Source organism: Lutjanus erythropterus, chromosome 1 (genome assembly GCF_056507025.1).
Source record: "Lutjanus erythropterus isolate fLutEry1 chromosome 1, fLutEry1.hap2, whole genome shotgun sequence".
Classification (NCBI taxonomy): domain Eukaryota; kingdom Metazoa; phylum Chordata; class Actinopteri; order Lutjaniformes; family Lutjanidae; genus Lutjanus; species Lutjanus erythropterus.
Window position 1 is genome coordinate 47590297 of NC_139317.1, and position 20095 is coordinate 47610391.

Below are 20095 nucleotides of genomic sequence, written 5' to 3' on the forward strand. Positions count from 1 at the left end.
CTGTCCACAGTTAATCCTGAATACTACTGGACCGATTAGCCTAGTTGTTTTTGTGTGTATTCATATGCTGAAGCAATAACATTTTTGACATCTATGTTTCTGTGACCAGAGGCATTTTGTTTTCTGGTCATCCCATTCTTGTGAAGGTGATATCTCAAGAACGGCTTGAGGGAATTTTTTCAAACTTGATGCAAATGTTCACTCAAAGATGAACTGATTAGATTTTATTGGTCAGAGTACAAATGTCAAGGTCATTGTGACCTCATGAAAGTTCTATTCTTGTGAACGCAATATTTCAAGAACACGTTTAGGGATTTTTTTTTTCAGACTTGACACAAATGTTCACTTGGACTCAAAGACACACTGATAAAATTTTGGTGGTCAGGTCTAAACACATTTTTGGCCATAACTCAAAAATTCATACGCTAATGAGTACAAAATTACACACAATAACCTCACAGGATAAAATGACTGTGATGACTGTTTTTTTTTAATTCAAGTTCTTACTGAAAAAATAACAAATAAGTCTAGAAGGAAAGAAAAAAGAAATTACATTTTATATCCAAAAGGTCAAAGGTCAGCTTCACTGTGACATCAGTCCTCTGACCTCTGTAAAAAGACAACATGTTTCTACCTGGAAATGATTAACTGGAATCACACATGTAGAGTGAGAACTTCCATTTTCTACGACCTTTGACAGCTGACTTCTCACTCTCCTTAATTGGCCACTAGGGGCTGAAAGTGATCAACAACTTCTTGTTTAGTGACAACGTATGTGGGGGTCATGTTAATGTTGGTGAAACTTTTCAAATCTCCACTGGTTACATCTGGTAGTTGTGGTGACATTGCAGTAGGTGCTTCACCATCTGTTGCCTGGTAGGGATCTGCACTTTACTGAAAGACCTTTTCTAGTTTTAACATAAGTTTAACCGAATGTTTCACGTGTTTAAACAGCATCTGCTGAAGGTCTACACAGAGCTGTTTGTCAGGGCTTTCTGCTGATGTGTCAGATAACAATAAGTGCTCATGGCTGTGAGACTGTGTGTGTGTTTGTGTATGTGCATACAATCATCTGATATGGGGCTGGAGACGGAGTGTCTTGTCTGTCTGTGGCCCAGCTGTCCAGGGACATGTTTGTGGGTGAGTGTGGGAGTACAAGTTTGTGTGTGTGTGTGTGTGTGTGTGTGTGTGTGTGTGTGTGTGTGTGTGTATTTATCCACACTGTTATCTGTGACAGATAGTTATGAGTAGACAGGCTGACGCTTTCCCAAGTGTTAGCCTTGGGGTTGACTGGGGAGAGGCATGAGGGTGTGTGTGTGTGTGTGTGTGTGTGTGTGTGTCTGTGTGTGTGTGATAGAGAGAGAGGGAAGAGATGAGTGCCTTGATGAAATGCTCTGTTTCATCCTCAAATCACCCACTTAGGGTTTCTTACTTGCTCTGTTCAAAGGCTACAACTAATGATTATTTTCATCATTGATTGATCTGTCGATTATTTCAAATTAATTGATTAGCTATTTGGTCTATAACATGTCAGAAAATCTTGAAAAATGTTTATCAGTGTTTCTTGAAGCCTAAGACAAATGTTTTTGGTTCACAACCCAAAGACATTCAGTTTACTATGATAGATAGAAGTAAAGAAACCAGAAAAAAAAAAGAATTTGGGCCTTTTTTCTTTAAAAATACTCAAACCAATTTATTGATTATCAAAATACTTCTTTTGCAACTCATTCTAGTCAGTAGAAACATCAAACTGGAATATGAAATGGCCAAAGGAGGTGCTGAGTGAGTGTTGAAAGGGGCATCAGTTTAGTTTAAATCAGTATAAGTTATGGAAATGTCCTTACACTTTCAAAGTCATACATTTCTTAATCTAACATCCATATTTAAATGATCCTATTGTGATATAATCATACTATATACAGTATAACACCAATAAAACAAATTACCAAATTATTGTCTCAAAGATTCTCAAAATAGTTGGCGAGCAATTTGATAATCATTTAATTACTGCAGCTTTATTCTCTTCTTCCTTCTGGGGCTGCAACTAACAACATTTTCATGGGTGATTAATCGGCAAGTTATTTTCTCAGTTAATAGTTTTGTTTTAAAAACTCAGAAAATTGTGAAAAATATAAATCAATGTCTCCCAAAGTCCAAGATGACGTCCTCAAATGCCTTGCTTTATTCACAAGTCAAAGATATTCAGTTTACTGTCAGAGAGGAGTTGCCATTTGCACACGGTCACACCACACACATCTAGTTCAGACGGTGTGCATGTCTAAGCTAAGGATCTACAGTGAATATTCAGGCTATGGTGTAAATGACATTTATGTTTGAAATCTGGTCACCATTCACTTCCATTGTTTTGGAGATTCTGCAACACTGTTTTCCTGTGAAACTCCAGCAGTGTTTTGTGGATTAAAAACTAAACCTGACCTTCAGTCAGCATAAACGTGAACAGATAATGACCAAATTTTCATTTCTGGGTGAACTATCCCTTTAAGAAGCTGAAATCAGAGAATTTTTTTTATCTCAAAAGATTACTCAAACCAATTGATTGATTAGCAAAATAGTTAAAATATCAACTAAATTATTAATTAAGAAAACATTAATTGTTAATTTTCAAGAGTCATTCAGTCTCTTCTGTAGAATTAGATTTCACTTACATGCAGTTGCATGTGTTATGTTAATAACCAAATTTTCATGAGTAGTATCCATTCTTAAAGGGTTAAAACAAATAAACTATCACTCTACTAACAATGAAAAGAATATAAAATGAATAAGAAACAAAGCCAGCACACAGCAGAGCCACCGCTACAGCCACACAACAGAACAGAACAAACAGTGTCCCGACAAGACCTTCCAGGAGCCCCTGGAGCAGCTTAATCCAGCCGTGTTTTTTTTTTTTTTTTTTTTTTTTTTTGTAAGACAAACTGGTTTCCATTCATCTCTGCACACAACAAAAACCTCCCTGCAGTGCCGAGACTTGAAAATGACTGTTTTGTTCACTCTTACTGCTCCCATCAATCTCATTAAGAGTGAAAAAGCTCCTACACTACCTGCTCAGCAGCTAACAGCAGACAGACACAGCCAGAGAGCAGCTGGTCACCACAGTGGAGCATTTAGCAACTAAAGAGTCAGATTTTTCTTTTCTTAGGTGTTGGTGGAGGCCATTACAGAGCTGAGAAGAGAGTGAATATTTGACTTTCATTTGTTGGGTGGACAGAAACATGACTCTATATATTGTTCATACTGCTTTGTGTCAGCTAGATGTGTAAATTGGGCAACTGTATTCCTTACACATTAGCCAGAACTATTATCAGAATTATTAAGTTATAACATGTTTGCAGTATATTCTGGTTTGTACAGGGGTGATGAGGTGGAAAGTGTGTGCGGGAGCTCGTATCGACAGGAGCCAAGTTGAACAGTGTAATGTGTCAGTCAGTGTTGGTCACCAATGTTTCAAGACAGCTAAAATTTCTAAAATCTCACAGTGCACAGGGAGCATGTGATGCTGTTTTAGGGGATAAGGCTGTTATTTATAGGAACGCACTGAGACCAGAACTGGACCGGTGATTGGCTGATCAGCATCACATATCTGACTCTGTGCCAGTCATACTCTCACACATGCTCTGCACAATGGTCATGCCATGTGTGCAGCAGACACACTGATGGTAACATCACAGCCACAACAGCACTGATCACAGCAGCACACAGTCTGACACATGCTTGCATGAAGTCGGTGTTAGTGGTAGATTCCAAGAACAGGATAAAGAAAAGACAGACAGTCTACACTGAGACAGAGCAGCTGATGGTGTCACTAAACAGCAGTAATCTTCCTAGCTTTTCAGGCTAATGTTAGCCAGCAGTAGACTGCTGTTCACAGAGGGACACTTAAAATCTCACCTCCTGTTCTGTCTGAAGAATAAACAACTGTGTCAAACTCATTCATCTAGACCAGTTTAACTTCTGCTTCTTTTTTTCTCACTGCAAAGTTTTACTACAGTAAACTGTTACACTGCATCAGTCTCCAGTTCCTTTACATCTGCTTCCACACAAGATCACGTGGAAAAAATAATAGTAATTATATTGCTGGGACAAATCACATCCTTCCAAAAGAACTTTTAAAATTATTAATACCAACAGTAGAATTACATTTTTTGGGTTTTATTCTTTCAGGATTTATATATATGAAAAATAATGTAATTTATGAAATGTTTTGGTTTGCTTTATTTGTTCAATTTCTAAATTTCTAAAGATAATTTCTCTGTGCCAGAAAACATGTCAGCTTGTCTGTCCAGACAAGAATTCACAACTTCAAATCTAAAACTAACAATACCTACAGGTGCTATTATAATCATCTTTGATATAAATTTGATTTTTTTATGAAAATGTTGGCCTTTTAAAGTTGTGTCTAATTTCCATTAAATCTGTCAGATTTTTACAAAGACAGGCATTAATAGCTATACCCTAAGGACCCCTGTCTCACTTCCTGATTAAAAAAAGACAGGAATACTGCTCAAGCACTGGTAAACTTTCTATTTTTAGACACATTCATTAAATAATATTAATAATGAAATGGTTACTCACTACGTCTATGCTGTGAAATGAAAAAAAAAATTAACATGTTGTCAACTCCTTAAGGCATCAAGTGACGGATGCGATGTCTACATTTACTAAAAAATGACATCTACATTTAGTAAATAATGTAAATAGTAAATAGTAAATAATCACAAGGAGGTTTGCCTGTTACAAGGTTCAATAGCCAAGAGTTTGATCTTTTATTTTTATTTTATATTAAATATTTTCCAGCAAAATTTAAGGGTGTCCTTATTCATAAGAATGAGTGATATTAAAGCTGAGTAGGTGTGAGGAAGTGACACTTTTTGTCAGTAACAAATTCAGTTTAAAAACACAAAACAGAGCCTTCAATATGACATTATTTCCTTTGTTTTCATTGTTCTATGGCCAATAAGTATTTAAACCCACACGACTTGTCTAACTAGGCTAATTTCATATTAAACAACACAGGATTGTAGGCTAGACAATGTCATACCAATATAATGACATATCACCAGCAGCTCACTTTTGACCTTGTAGTTGGTTTGATTTTATTTTTAACCATCATATAACATATACCCTGGTGAAATGTCAGAAAGGTATAAAGGACAAAATTGATACTGCCTAAGCCTAGTTGGAAATACAATCAGATTTGAAATAAATCTGAAATTGAATTGAGATTTGTGTTTATGTTTGTTTGTGTATGTGGTCCATTGTAGAGAATAAATGCAGCTGTGTGTCACAGTAACAGGATAAGAATATGGGCTGGTGTTATAGACAATGTGATAGAGGGATTACCACAATGAAAAGACAAGAAGAGATAGTAAAAGGAAGGGTGTGTGTGTTGGAGGGTGTTGCAGGGTGAAACTGGATGAGAGAGGCTCAGTTCCTCGTACAGTGCAGGATGCTATCAATCACACACAGACACACTCACACCTCGCTGTAAAATGCCAGGAGGGTTGGCAGTGACCACAGTTTCATCATTATAGAAACAAGTAAATTCAATCAGCCAATCAAAGAATCATCTGAGTTACTTTGATTTCTCACCAGTTCTCATCCTGCCTCCACTTTTGCATTTCTCTTACCCTGTTTCTCTCCCATCTGTCTTTGTTTCCCTCGTTGTCTGTCTTTCCCTCCTTTGTCCTACCCTCTTGATTTGCACAGCAGTTTGAGATGACATTTAATCAATTAAATAGGATTTCTCCTGACAGAGGCACCATAACAATTGAATTTCTAATTTCTTTGTGTTAAGTACGGAGCTATAGTCAGGACTGGTGATCTCCTGACTTTTCTTCTACAGCAACCATCAAGTTACATTTTCAGCTTGTCAAAATACCTTCAGAACTAATCACATTCCCATCAGCCTCAGCTGTACTTTGTGTTTCCTGCTACTTAACAAATGTTAGACCATTAAAATGATGAACACAGTAAACATTCAAAAAACCTGCAATAAAATCCATAAACAGCATACACATCCAAAAACAATACGTACTGGATGCTGGACAGAAATGCAGATGCAGAAGTATGAAATTAAGTCTGCACACCAGAAACTGCTCCTTGAATAATGTATCACTATGTGTGATGTTTAGGGCCACAGCCCTCCATCAGACATGAACAAAATGAGGAGACACACCTCTACATGTGCATCCATTGGTGGTTGCCTGACAAGTCATGTGACCATACATCAGATATCATGACAATTCATAATGAAGATACATTATGTATAATGCCATACAGATATAATACACCAACATTTACATTTATACAGAACTCAATAGTACACTTAAAAAGTACAAAGTACATAGTACATCTACATATAGAGGGTGTGTCTCGTCATTTTGTGGATAGAAAGATGATGTTAGCATACTGACATTAGCATTTAGCTCCAAACAATGCTAGCATGGCTGTAGACTCTTAGTCTTGTCCCTTTGAACTGGAATGCACTTAAACCCCAAAATGCTCTTAAAGTGTAACTTTGTTACTTTGTTAAGTGACCAATGGGGACAACATGTTTTGAAATTGGTCCATTATTGAGGGAGACCAGGCTGCAATGTGATCCTTAGGGACAATTGTGCCTGTCAAAGTCTGTCCACCAAATTGCTTGTTTTTGCCACTGACAGGCTCACATTGTTATTCTAAGGGACCCTACAAACATTCAAACTTGACACAAAATAAAACTCACCAAGCTGTCTTGGCTCATCAGTCCACTGTTCCAACAATCACCAACCTGGCTGGGACGAGAGGGGACTGCCATCCCCCTTATTGACAAAATGACCAAAATGTATCCATCTGTGGCCTCGACCATACCTCTGAAATATCTGACTGTCTAACTGCTGTGTATTGATAAATCCATGGTGCTGAAGTAGTACACACATTTGTAATTGTGCCTTTTTCTCTCAGCCTCGCTCTGCTGTCAGTCTTGGATCTGTAATACTCCCCAAACTGTATGTATTTTTTTGGGGGGGTAAACTGGGTCCAGTGGCCTTGTTAAAAATTAACAATGGTCTGTATGACCAGAATAACTTCACCTCAAATTCATTTTGTTTGAACCAAAGCAGAGTTGGTGATTGTTGTAAGAGTGGAAAGATGAACCAAAATTATTTTGGTGTGAGATGACATTGACAAAATTTCAAAATGTTTTTGTAAACAGTCAGGTGGCATTTATGAAATGATAAAACAGCTTTTCCTGGTTAAACAAAACATATCATACACTAAAAAAAGTCTATCTCTGTTGGGACCCTTTCCATAATATTGTCAGACAGTTAGAATAACGTTCTGAGCCTCTCAATGACAAAACAAACACTTTTAGTGGACAGACTATGATGCTTTCACTCAATACTGGACAAATTTCAAAAAATTGTTTTCCCCATTAGACACTTGGACACAAAAGGCCCAGGGTTCAAGTTGACAAATACCAAAGTTATCCTTTAATGTAACACTATATACAAACCTGTGAGTTACTCTGGACAAAAGCCTCTAACAAATAAATGTCATGTGATGACACATCCATTATTCCTCCATAGGGCTGGATGATATATTGATCATATTATATTCATTATATTCAAGTATGAATAAATGTGTGATATAGCAGATGACCATATCGTTATATTCAAGTTTTCCTGTTCTCTCCACAGCAGAGCTGCTCCGTGGACAACTAACATAGCTAGTTAGCAGCTATGAGTAATTATGATTTTTTTTTTTTTAGCCATGGTGGGAAAGAAATGCTCGGTTGATCATCTGATCATGTTTCCATCCAGCTCTGAAAAGTATGTGAACACCTCCAGTTTGAGGCTGTTTTAATTGCCTCATAGTGGCTAACTAGCTAACTCACTTTTACAACAAACCCCTCTAACCTCCATCACACAGGTTACCCACAAACCCACCTACCTTAAAGGGAAAGCTCGGCTGGTAACACAGGTGTAGTGGGTGTGTAATTTAAGTCCATAACTTTGCAAGAGTACTAATACCCCATGTTGAAAATATTCCACTACTAGTTAAAGTTTTGCATTCTAAACTTTACTGAGGTAAAATTCTGTTAGTATTAAAGCAAAATGCATTGAAAGTAAATTAAAGAAAGAAATTAAATGCAGCATTAAACATTATGCAGTAAAATGTTTTTTGTCAGTGTTTTACTATTATATCTGATGTTTCTTGATTAGTATTACTGCTGCATTCTGTTGCATTTCACTGCTGTAGATGTGCTAATTTTAACTTCTTTATTTACTGCTGGGAAGTTTAATCTACAGCAATGCATCATATTTGATAAGACCATCATAGGTTTTCACTATTTGAGAATTTACAGAATATTATTTTAGAGAAAATGTGTATATATAATATATTGCAGATTAGCCTAGAAATATAGAGATATTATTTTTAAGCCTTATTGTCCAGCCCTACTTCATCCACTCACAGACTCAGTTTCTGCTACACAACAGTTAAAAAATCAATCACAAGTTTGACCTGATACAACTAAATAGCTTCCTAACTTTATAGTGGCACAAATAGAGTCTCACTGATTATGTTCCATCTTCAATCCTCCACTTGACTTTTTCTTTTCATTTTCACTCGAAATCGGAGAAACTGGACTGTAAAAAAAAAACTAATGACAAGGCTGTTTTGCAGAAAATAATCGATAAATACCATTAAAACAGCTAGTGAACAAAATAGTCAGAATTTATCCAGGTTTTTAGCTAAATGACTGACTGACATGTAGATATTTAGATTTGTGAGCATGGAAGGAACAGAGTGAGAGATAGAAAAAGAAATAGAGGAAATGTGTCAGTTAAAGGAAGGAAAAAAATGTGAAAAGAAGAAGAAGAGGCGAGGAGACAGGCGTGGAGGAATAGGGGTTGATTGCCTGACTGATTTCATGAGTCACTTCTCTGCAGGCGAGAGGCAGGAGAGACAGGTGGCTGTGTGAGTGTGTGTCCCAATGGCTCTCTGTGACGTGTGTGTGTGTGTGTGTGTGTGTGTGTGTGTGTGTGTGTGTGTGTGTGTGTGTGTGTGTGTGTGTCTAGGCGTACAGAGATACTGACCAGATGTGATCTTTGATGTTCAAAAGTGTCAACCTGAGAAGGAAAATACTCAGGAGAGGACACACACACACACATACACGTGTGTCTGTTGGGAATACGGTGGCTTCCAGATGTAGCTGCAGCTTCGCACACAGACAGCAGACTCACACAGGTCACATACAGGTCAGCTGTTGTCTTGTGTAGTAAGAAATGTGGGAAATTGTCACATAGGCTGTTAATTGCAAAGTAATGTTGCATTTTTGCTGTTTGTACCACCTCAGTCATAATCAGATACATTCTCTCAAAATAAGCAAAACTTAAAGGGACAGGTTACCCAAAACTTCATCTGTGGTGCCTCCCAGAGGTCATGTTAAAGAGACACTATTGAGACAGCAATGAGTGTAAATATGCACTCAAGCATCCAGCTGTGAAATTACTCAGCATTTCTAAAATATGAAAGTATATATTTGTGACTTGAAGATTTGCATGTAAGTTCACTAAAATGAAGCTAGCACCAACAAAAAACAAAGCTTTGCTGGATGGATGGTGAATTGACCACTAGAGTTGGGCGACATGATAAAATTTTCCAACCAATCATCGTCAGCCCATCCATTGGCAATTATTTATATTTCCAGGGGCTCCCCCACCTCCTCCCATCCTCTTGTGTATCTGGGAGATGTGTGCAAGCGGCAAATTCACAACAGTATGTGTACTGCGTACAATCGCTATGTCCAACTGCCAAGAAATTAAATATTCTCACACTTATTTTCCTTTGATTGATGCACCCCTCAACCTAACCCTAACCTATTTAAAGTCACATAAAGTGGATACAAAATATTCTAGAGATAGCAACAATGCTTTGTCACATTCAAATGAAACTGAAACTACACTGCAACAAAGCTTCAATAAACTGCAACAAAGTTACTATGAGCCATCACTTTTTTAGAGGATGAGTGCACATGCACAGATCAGCTTAACATGAGAGAAGATCAGGGAAAATGTTGTCATATTTTCAGCCACATGAACGAATTTTTTTTTATCAACTTTAATTTACCATCAACCATACATAACAATATTCTGGATACACTGTCTTCAGTCATAGGATGAAGCACTCCAGTCCTGCCAATGATATATGAACAACCCATACTGGTCGCTCTAACAGTCACCAAACAAGAACAATACAAACTGTTAAAACAGAAATAACTTCTCAGCATCCAAATGGTATCTACTACTATCTGATGACATCTCCATAGAAAGACACATAGCATCAAAAAAAACAACCAAACATGCATTTCACAGTTACTGGACCCCATTTATTAATAATACTGGCCTAACGCTAACTAGCCTACATACACACACTGAAACATCATCACCCACACCTCCCCCCCACTGCTGGTGACACCAGTGACCCCACCCCCAGTCCCTCGAGCCAATAGTTCACCTGTAGTATAGACAGTCATCAAGCTCTGCCAGGACCCTCCATACTTCATTAACTAACACCTCCAAATATCATTTCTAAACTGTTTATTTACTTTTTTATCTAGTTATTTATTTATTGTTTTTTATTTTACTCTTTGCTTAATGTATGAGTAGTTATTATTATGATTATCATTGTTATTATTATTATTATTATTATTATTATTATTATTATTTTAAGTCAACATACATGTACTGTAACCCCCCAAAAAACAACAATATCATCAATATCACAATTTTAAGAATACTTATATGTGCCATGCAAAGTTTTGAACATCATTGTTTATTATTAATTTATTTATGTTTACAGTTATGTTTTGTTTGTTTTTGATGTATTTTGTCTCTCTGTCAATAGCAGTTACAGAAATTAAAACTGATTTCTCTCTACACTCCGTTCCTCATTTTTTGTCTCTGCTGCCTCATGTTTCTCTGACTCCTGCTCTGTTTCTCCTCCCAGTCTCACTCCACGCACATCTCCATTTTTCTCACCTTCAATTCCTCAGTTTCTCTCCTCTCCCTCTCCTCTCTCATGACTGATTACTTAGTTACTGAATTTATTTATTTAATTTTACAATGTTTTTTTTTACATTTCAAGCTTTATTTCTTGAAAAATTCCACACAATTTTCAGGTTTACTGATGTAATAATTATCACAGTTATTCCATCAAACCACCATTACATTTTTCCTTGCCTGCATCTTCTTGAGGCAGCTGAAACACTCCAGACGCTGTGTGCACACCACACTTGGGGAATCCCTGCTGCAGAATGTAAACAGTGGAGGCCAATCCCAGCCTGACCTTTAAAAAAGAGTGATATTGATGTGAAGTGACTGCAAACCTTCACTCATATTTTATTGTTTTTCTGTGCAGAGCCCCTGAAATATTACTGACTGCACGTGTAAGAGGTCGTAGCACTGATGATCACTTGTGGTGGGAGCTGCCATGTAACAGCTTCAGTTCACACTCATTATACACCTGCATCAGTCCATGTGACTTTGATATAAAGATGAGAAGGCTTTGAACTGGAATTGTGTGTGTGTGTGTGTGTGTGTGTGTGTGTGTGTGTGTGTGTGTGTGTGTGTGTGTGTGTGTGTGCGTGCGTGTTGTTGTTGTTGTGGGGGCTGCTGGCTTGTCAGAGAATAGACTCTGAACACTATTGATTCAGTGTCATACACAAACGCACACAAACACACACAGGAAGAACCAAAATAGGATCAATGAGGGTGCATAAGTGAATCGATGGCGTGCCCTTGTTACGATTTACATCTTGCTTTGACAAGATGCCTCCTGTGTGTGTGTGTGTGTGTGTGTGTGTGTGTGTGTGTGTGTGTGTGTGTGTGTGTGTGTGTGTGTGTGTGTGTGTGTGTGTGTGTGTTTTAAATAATTGATCACTATTCAAGCAGGTGAGGTAGGCAGTTGTTTTTTGTATCATTTTTGTATTACCTGCGTTTTTGGTCTTGTTTTATTTGACCAAATCAAATAAGTAGAAATCAGAACTAAATGTCTGTTTTTAATCATCACTAGAACAAAGTGGCCATTTAGTTTCTTGTCTCTCCCTGTTCTTCTCTGTTTGTGACAGTATCCTGAGGCAAATGTTCTGTCGCTGCCTCATTTCTGTGATTGTGACACTAACCCAAACACTCACGTAGCCTGCAGCATAGTTTGATTGCTGCTACACAGGTCACAGTTGTTTGTATGGTGGTCCACATAGACCATGTGTGACATGACAAAAATGAAATCATTTGAATATTCTGTTTGTGTTGGCATGGTGTGAAAAAAAATGTTGTTCAAAATGAAGTTCAAATGTTAACAGGTTCAAGAATTCCAATAGAAATGAATTGAAAGTTGTCACATGCTGATACAAAATGTTCTAGTCAGGCAGTAATAAGAAGGCTATAGCGTGCAATAAAGTATTACAAAGACTTGAGCAGGCTCAGGCAGGCTGCAACACTGCAGGAGCGCAGGATGTAAATTGACCAGAGGGGAACTCTGAGGGCCTTCTAGGCCTTTAGAGGAGGCCTGGCATGTCAGTATTTCAAATGTTACATTTAAATACATTAAATGACAGGGTTACTGTCCTGAAAACAGCAAAATAGAGTTATCCAATCAGATTTCTTTGTTGTTGTCTCTGGGCAGAGAAAAGTTAGAGCTGGCTCACTTACTGGTTAGGACTTAATCACTGGGACAGAAGGCCACAGCCTGTGTGTTTGTTTAGAAAGTGACAGGTGAATTAACCAATCAGGATATGACTAAAAATCATTCCCTTTGGCCGTCTAGAAAGCTCCAGACAAAGCAGACAAGACCGACGCTGTTGCTACGTGGCTAACTTGATAGCGCTGCCTTTTTCAAGATGGACTTGCAGCGTTATTTTGGAGACTGACATTGCGCTCGTCCCCGAGTCTGTTAGAAAACAATATGACCTTGAATCTTTTTTTTAAAGCTACTTTCAACAGTGCAGCACAGCAGACAGAGCTGTGTTGATAGACAGAAAAAATAGAACTAGAGATTTGTGCTACATGTAACTGTGTGTGTTACAGAAACAGAGAAATAAGAATGATTATTACAGCTCTTAATATCAAACTCAAACTTAATTTAATACAAGTTTAAGTCCAGAAAACTCTAGTAAAAACACTATTCTGCTATCATTGTGTGGTGTTTGCTGCCCTCTACTGGAATTTATATATGGCAACTACACACTACAAACACGTCACAAACTACCTGCTGCTCAGTCCAGCAGTTTGTTTTCTGTTTTGCTGTATTTTTTGTGTGTCTGGTTAAGTTTTGACTGAACTTAAGTCCCAGCTCAGTCATGATTCACCACTGAATTGATAATAACAAGCTGTAAGTTACTCAGCTGTTTATAACTGTCAGTTGTCTGTTATTGTGTGTCTGTTAGTTCAGCCTGTTATCCTGAGAACAAAAGCCCACTGCTCTGAAAACACACACTCTGAGCTTTGAGATAAATGACTGGCTGTCTCACTGCCTGCCAAACTCCAATAATGAATTGCTCAATTTAACAGTTATAAACATCTACTCCTTCTACAAGATTATTTATGATTTCTTATGACTCAACAACAGACACCTATTCATTCTGTGAACATTCAGCTTTAGTTTGACCTAAATTAAATGTGAAATGGGCCAACAAAAAGTTTTTCCACCCCAGCATAGAAATAGAAAAGCTCTCATTTATTTAGATTTTTTTCAAGTGAGAAGCGATCTTTTTGATTTTTTAAAAAAGAGATCTATTCAAGAAGTTAATCCATTGATGAAATATTTACTCAAGATGTGTGACTGTGAGGTTGAAACAAAATTCTTAATTAAGATGACTAAATTTATTCATGTTAGCTATTATAACAAGAAAATGTATGTCAGTATTTAAAAGAAATGTGAAAATGAGCTCTCATACAATATACCTACTGTTGATTGGGAACAAATGTGTAAAAATATACATAAAACAAACTATTGGAAAGAATATTCATGGAAGGTATTAATATTTTAAGACTTCACAAATTCAGAGTAAGTATAAAGAAAACACAACCTGGAGATGTTGGAGAGAATGTGGTGAGCAGACAGCAAACCACAGTCATATAATTTGGACTTCTAAAGTGACAAGTGACTTCTGGGAAAATCTATTGGAGAATTGTCCAACATTTTTGGCATTTTTTAAAATAAAAACCCACTGGTTCTGTTACTTGGGAAAATAACAGAAGTGATCAATAACAAAGATTCTCACTCATTTTTAATAATAAGGGTAGCAATGATTAAACAAATGACAAGGAACTGGTTCAAAGATAATCAATGATAAATGGAAGGATCTTGTGAAAGAGATATATGCAATGGAAAAAATGGCCATGAGAGTTAGAAATAAAGTGCATATTTTTAAAGAAAGATGGGTAAAATGGTTGAGATATATAACAGATGATGTCCCCAATCATGTTTGATTAGATGACAGCTGAAGTAATGAGACTGATAACATTGATGTGTTTTCTTGTTCTTTACCATTCACATGAAAATGTGTGTAACTGTATCCATGTCCACACATTCATGTGTGAGCACGTACGATTAGCTATATGTGTATCATATGTTGAAATCTGTATGTACCTGTGATATACCTAGTTATTATATAATGTATCCTCTAACTTCAATCTAAATTTATGGGTCTATCTAACTATATTCCATGAAGTAATGTGTAAGTAATTTATTGTTTATTTCCTGCTAATGTCTTTTTTATTTTTTGTTTCTTTATGTTTTATGTATGTATTTATATATTTTCTTTTTTATCTGTTATATGTCATATGTTAAATAATCTTTAAAAATGCAAATAATTAAAAAAAAAGAAATAGAAAAGCACACTGCTGCTGTAGTTTTGTTGTCAGAGGCACAAGTATTTCAACTTAACATGTTTTCTTGAACTCTGATGATGTATGGTAATTTTCTGATTTATTATGGTAAATACATTACGGATTTCTCCTCTAATTTTGTTTTATCGGTCTTGTGTAATTGAAGTTAATGGTTTGATTTAAAGAACAGTGTGCAGGATTTAGTAGCATTCAGCAGTGAGCTTGCAGATTGCAACCAACTTGCCTCATCCTCCAAGGATCTAGGAAAAACCTACGGTGGCCGAGTTTCACAGCTGTATCTAGAACCAGAACCAGTGTTTGTTTGTCTGTGCAGAAGAAACATGTCGGCCTCCCTCTGTAGACATAAAGGGCTCATTCTAAGATAACAAAAACACACAATCATTATTTTCAGGTTAGTATGCACTAATGAAAATATACTTATGAATATTTTCTACCATATTCTGCCAATACATACCCAAAAACCTTACACACTGCTCCTTTAATGTACTGGAGACACCATAGATAGTTTTATTAATATTGATTGGTTTATTCTGGTGAAATAAAATAAACATACTTCCAGTTTGATGTTATGATTTGTTTTAAATGTTGACCACCCTAGACTTGCATATGTTTCTGACATCAGTGTGGTCAAACACTGTACACCTGGTAACATCTGTAAGCATAAGAAAAGAGAAGGAAATGATTTTTGGGGGGAGAAGGTACTAAATGCATGACTTCTTCTCCTTCTAGTCTTGATGGTGCTTATCCAAGCTCAGTCATTATGGTTGTTTAATGTCAATGCTGAAGCTCATTGGTTTCGTTTCAGTGGATTTAATAGCATATCATCAAACCTGAGTTATGATAGCACACTCAGTGGATCATTGAGTTGTGTATGGGACACATGACCTGAAATACGGGTACTTAAAATAATAATATGAAATGCAGTGGTCTAGTTACAGGGGCTTATAGTCTCTAGAGACATCATAATGACAAAAAATCAAACATCCATGTCAAATTACTTATGCTCCAGTGTTTCTGCAGGTCTGTGTAGTGTGGGAGCACAGCACTCACTTCTGTTTTGTATTGTAATACAGCGCAGCAGATATTTGCACTGAGGCTTTTCCACCATTGCATCACAGGAGAGAGAAAAACCTGAACATATACCTGAAAAAAAACAAAAAATATCAAGTGTAGGTTCCAAATCACAAGACCTGTGAAGTCAATTAGATTATTCAATTATTAATGTTTTAACAAGCCGTTAGAGGTGAAAGTTTTAGTCAGCGACTGTGACTGATAGGAAAACTGTTTCCAGAGAATTTACTAAGCTGTAGCGAATAAATGTGAGTTGGCTGAACAATAAAATAAAAGTCATTGCTGATTTCTGGCTCTCTACCTGCTGTGATCAGTTCAGAAGAAACACCACTATGTATTATTGCGATGTTTGGAGAGACAGAGAGTGGACTGTGGTTTTTATCTGGAGATCTGATTTTATCTGGAGCCCCTTAAAAATTAAAGATGATGGAAGAAATTTACGGTTTATGTTAAATTTAAGGTTTATGTCTGTAGTACAGCTTATGAAAAAGAGGCTATTAATTCTGCTTAAATGTGCCTTTTTAATCTCATTTATAAAGAAGACTAAAATGTTCTGTACTATAAAAACATAAAAGTTGAGAAAACTACTACTATTCACTACTATTTTTGAGTTTTAAGCCCAGCTGAAACTCTATAGTTTTAAAAACAATTTACCAGCTAATACCATTTAGTTGAGATAATTTACTTTTCTTCTTTAGATAAACTTAAATCTTTGAGTTTTAGAACCCCCCCCCCCCCCCCAAAAAAAAAAAAAAAAGAATTTCAAATATTAAAACTTTTAAACCTGTTGAAGTGAAAGTGAACAGTGGTTAATATTTAGATATTTTCAGTTAAGCCTTGTGTGCTCAGTGTTTACTAAAACAAAAAATTTTTAAAACAAAAAGTTTAAGTAAATTATCTGAGATTACTGGTCGGCAAAACTTCAGAAAAAAAAAAAGTCAAAACCTAAGAGTTTGATTCAAGACTCAAAAATCTATCACAGTAAGTTGCCTTGAAATTTTGGGTTGTCTCAACTTTTTTTAAGATTTGTTTTCTCGAGATTAAATAAAAACAAAGAAATGTAAACTCAGCCTAAAATGCATTTATTTTTCATTTATAAAGTATTAAATGTGTGTATGTGCGTGCATCAAGATAACATGAGGTGATGTCAGTAAAAATGGTCAGGAACATTCATTACTGCCCAAATGAATGCTTCCCAAGACTTATTGATAAGGCCTGCTGTGAACTGGGTCATGATGGTCATTTTAAAAAGTTTTTCCCTGTGAAAAAAGTTTGGGAAACACTGCTCTACACTATTGGTTCTCAAACTTGAGGCTGCCCCCCCCCCCCCCCAATCACTGCAGAGGACTGTATGCTTGAATGAATATGATTTATGGAAGGAAATTTGGCATTTAGTGGATTTAGTGGAAAAGTTGATGAGCCAAACAACAGCTGATTAACTGTTCAGGACAATTGGCAAAAAGGGGGTTGTGGTAGGGGGAGTGGCCTATAACAAAAAGATGCATAACTCCTACATGGATTCATTGCGAAATACAGCTATTGCGAGTTTATGCTTGTTTTATTAGTTGCTTCTTCTATCACTGTTAATTATTGACAGTGAATGATTTTCACATCAATATTCTGATTTTTATTGGAAACATTATTATTACAGCAATACTGGATAACATATGGAGCATGCTCATAATGGTCTCTGTCATATTTCAGATCTGTATTTGATCGTAGATTGATAAAATTTTACTTGATTGACCAAATTCTCAATCTCTCAATCCATCATCAATGAATCCTTATCATCCCTCTTTAAGTCTGCAGAAAATGAAGTGCAGGACATGCAACACAGTGACACACATTTCACCATTAACAAACACCCGTGATTTTAGAATTACAGTAGGCTATATTGTGATTTTGATCAAATTTTGATTGATTGTTCAGCCCTGCTGCACAAACAATTTTGCTCACATCACTATAGTTTCTTACTGTGACTGCTGTTTGCTTTGTTGTACAGGGAACATACAGTGGGTTTAACAGGACTGAAAATACCAAAACATAGAGCTGAAAAACATTAAAATACTATATTTACTCTATTCTACTCTCTACAGAGTAGATTACTGTTTATAGAGTAGTATTTACTCTGTACTAGTAGAGCTGAAGGGAGCTGAAGGGTAACAATCACACTATTGTTCAGAAATTCAGGATTTGATATTTTCCTGACATCCTTCATCCCTTGTGCCTGCTGGTCCTCGGAGGACTGTAGTCTTCCTAGCAATGTGCTTCATTATTCATGGGGAACATATTAATTTGGAAATGATTTTGGTAATGACTTATTCATGCTATAATTCATGAACAGCACACCTGGATCAGAGTGCAGCCTGAACACAACATGTATTACAAGTGGATCAGTGTGTTATATTAACCTTACAGGTACTCTGCCTGCATTAGGCCAGTGATTATTGTTGTGTTTACACATTCACATGTACGTGCGTATGTTCCAGTCATTGATGTGTGTGTACGTGTGTGTGTGTTATTTGCATACTGTGTGCTTTTCCATTCAGTCTGATTCTGTTTGTTTAATTTGTGCCTGAGCCACTTAGCTAAACCAACATTGCCTTAATGATAAGCCTCTCCCTGTCTCCTCTGTTGTGTGTGTGTGTGTGTGTGTGTGTGTGTGTGTGTGTGTGTGTGTATTAATGACCCCCTTATAAAAGTTTAATGTCTCTGTTCCACTGTTGTCAGGGAGATTTACCACTGATCCCTATGGGAAATGTCTGCCCCACTGCTGCTAGGCTGATGGCAAACACACACTCCCCCACATACACACATACACAAACACACACAGCACGTTGCACAGGAGCATCTGCATGCACATGCTGCATAAACGGTCGTATAAGTCATGTCACCTCTTGTATATCAGTTTCATTACCGCAAGTGAGTCAGTGAAGACGGCAAGTGTCCTCACTCCCTGGAGGGGACACGTTTGTGTGTGTGTGTGTTTCTCCTGTACGTCACACACGGCTTACTGATGCACTAGGTCACCTCTTCATCTCCATATGTCTTTGTGCTTGAAGCAGCCTGTTTACAGACTGAAGCAGTGTGGTGTTGTTACACTGAGCACAGTGACAGCAGCTCTGCCCTGGGTCAGATTTGAGCTTAATGGGACAGAACAGCTGATTTGGACTTGGACTGGGTTCGAGACCTTTGTGTCCAAAGTCAAAGCAAGTTTATTTCAGGTTATTTATTTACTTTGTAGTACTCTCATCTTCCTACATTCAGAGGAAAGACACTCAGCAGCAATAATCTGTACAAATATTAAGTTAAGTTTCACATGGACATGGTTTTACTGTTTGATTAATTGTATTTATTCCCACAAGGCATAAGCCGGGAGGGGATCATGTAATAACTTCCCTGTGTGAGTGAACATCTTGTCCAGACCTAATCTTGAATACTACTGGTCCAATCAGCCTAATTTGTTTGTGCACATTCATGACTGTATGACCTTTGTGATTGACAATTCTTGAAAAACCTTGAAAAAAAAATTTAGAGCAACATTTATTCCTTTGTGTTTTTTATGGCTGAAGGCATTATGTTTTTAGGTAATCTCATTCTTGTGAACATGATATCTCAAGAATGCCTGGAAGGAATGACATGACACAAATGTTCACTTGGTCTCAAAGATAAAGTGATTAGATTTTGGTGGTCAAAGGTCACGATGACCTCACTCAACACATTTCTGACAATAACTCAAGAATTCATACGCTAATTATGTCAAAATTTCACACAAATATCTAAAATATGATGTGTGATGACCTTTCATTTCCTAAAGGTCAAAGGTCAACTTCACTGTGACATCATAATTTTCAGCTCTCTATCAGTCCTCTGTCCTCCTCTGTAAAAATAGTCTGTAAGTGAAGACAACATGTTTGTACCTGGAAGTGATTCACTGGAATCACACATGTAGAGTGAGAACTTCCATTTTGCCAGAAAATACGCTTAATACCTTTTATTAAATTCCCTCAAAGTCACAGGTCAATATAGTGGTAAGTTCCATATTAAATTCCTTCAAAGTCTTCACTACAGACATTATATGAGTGGACAGACATGGATGTAAACTGTAACTTGAC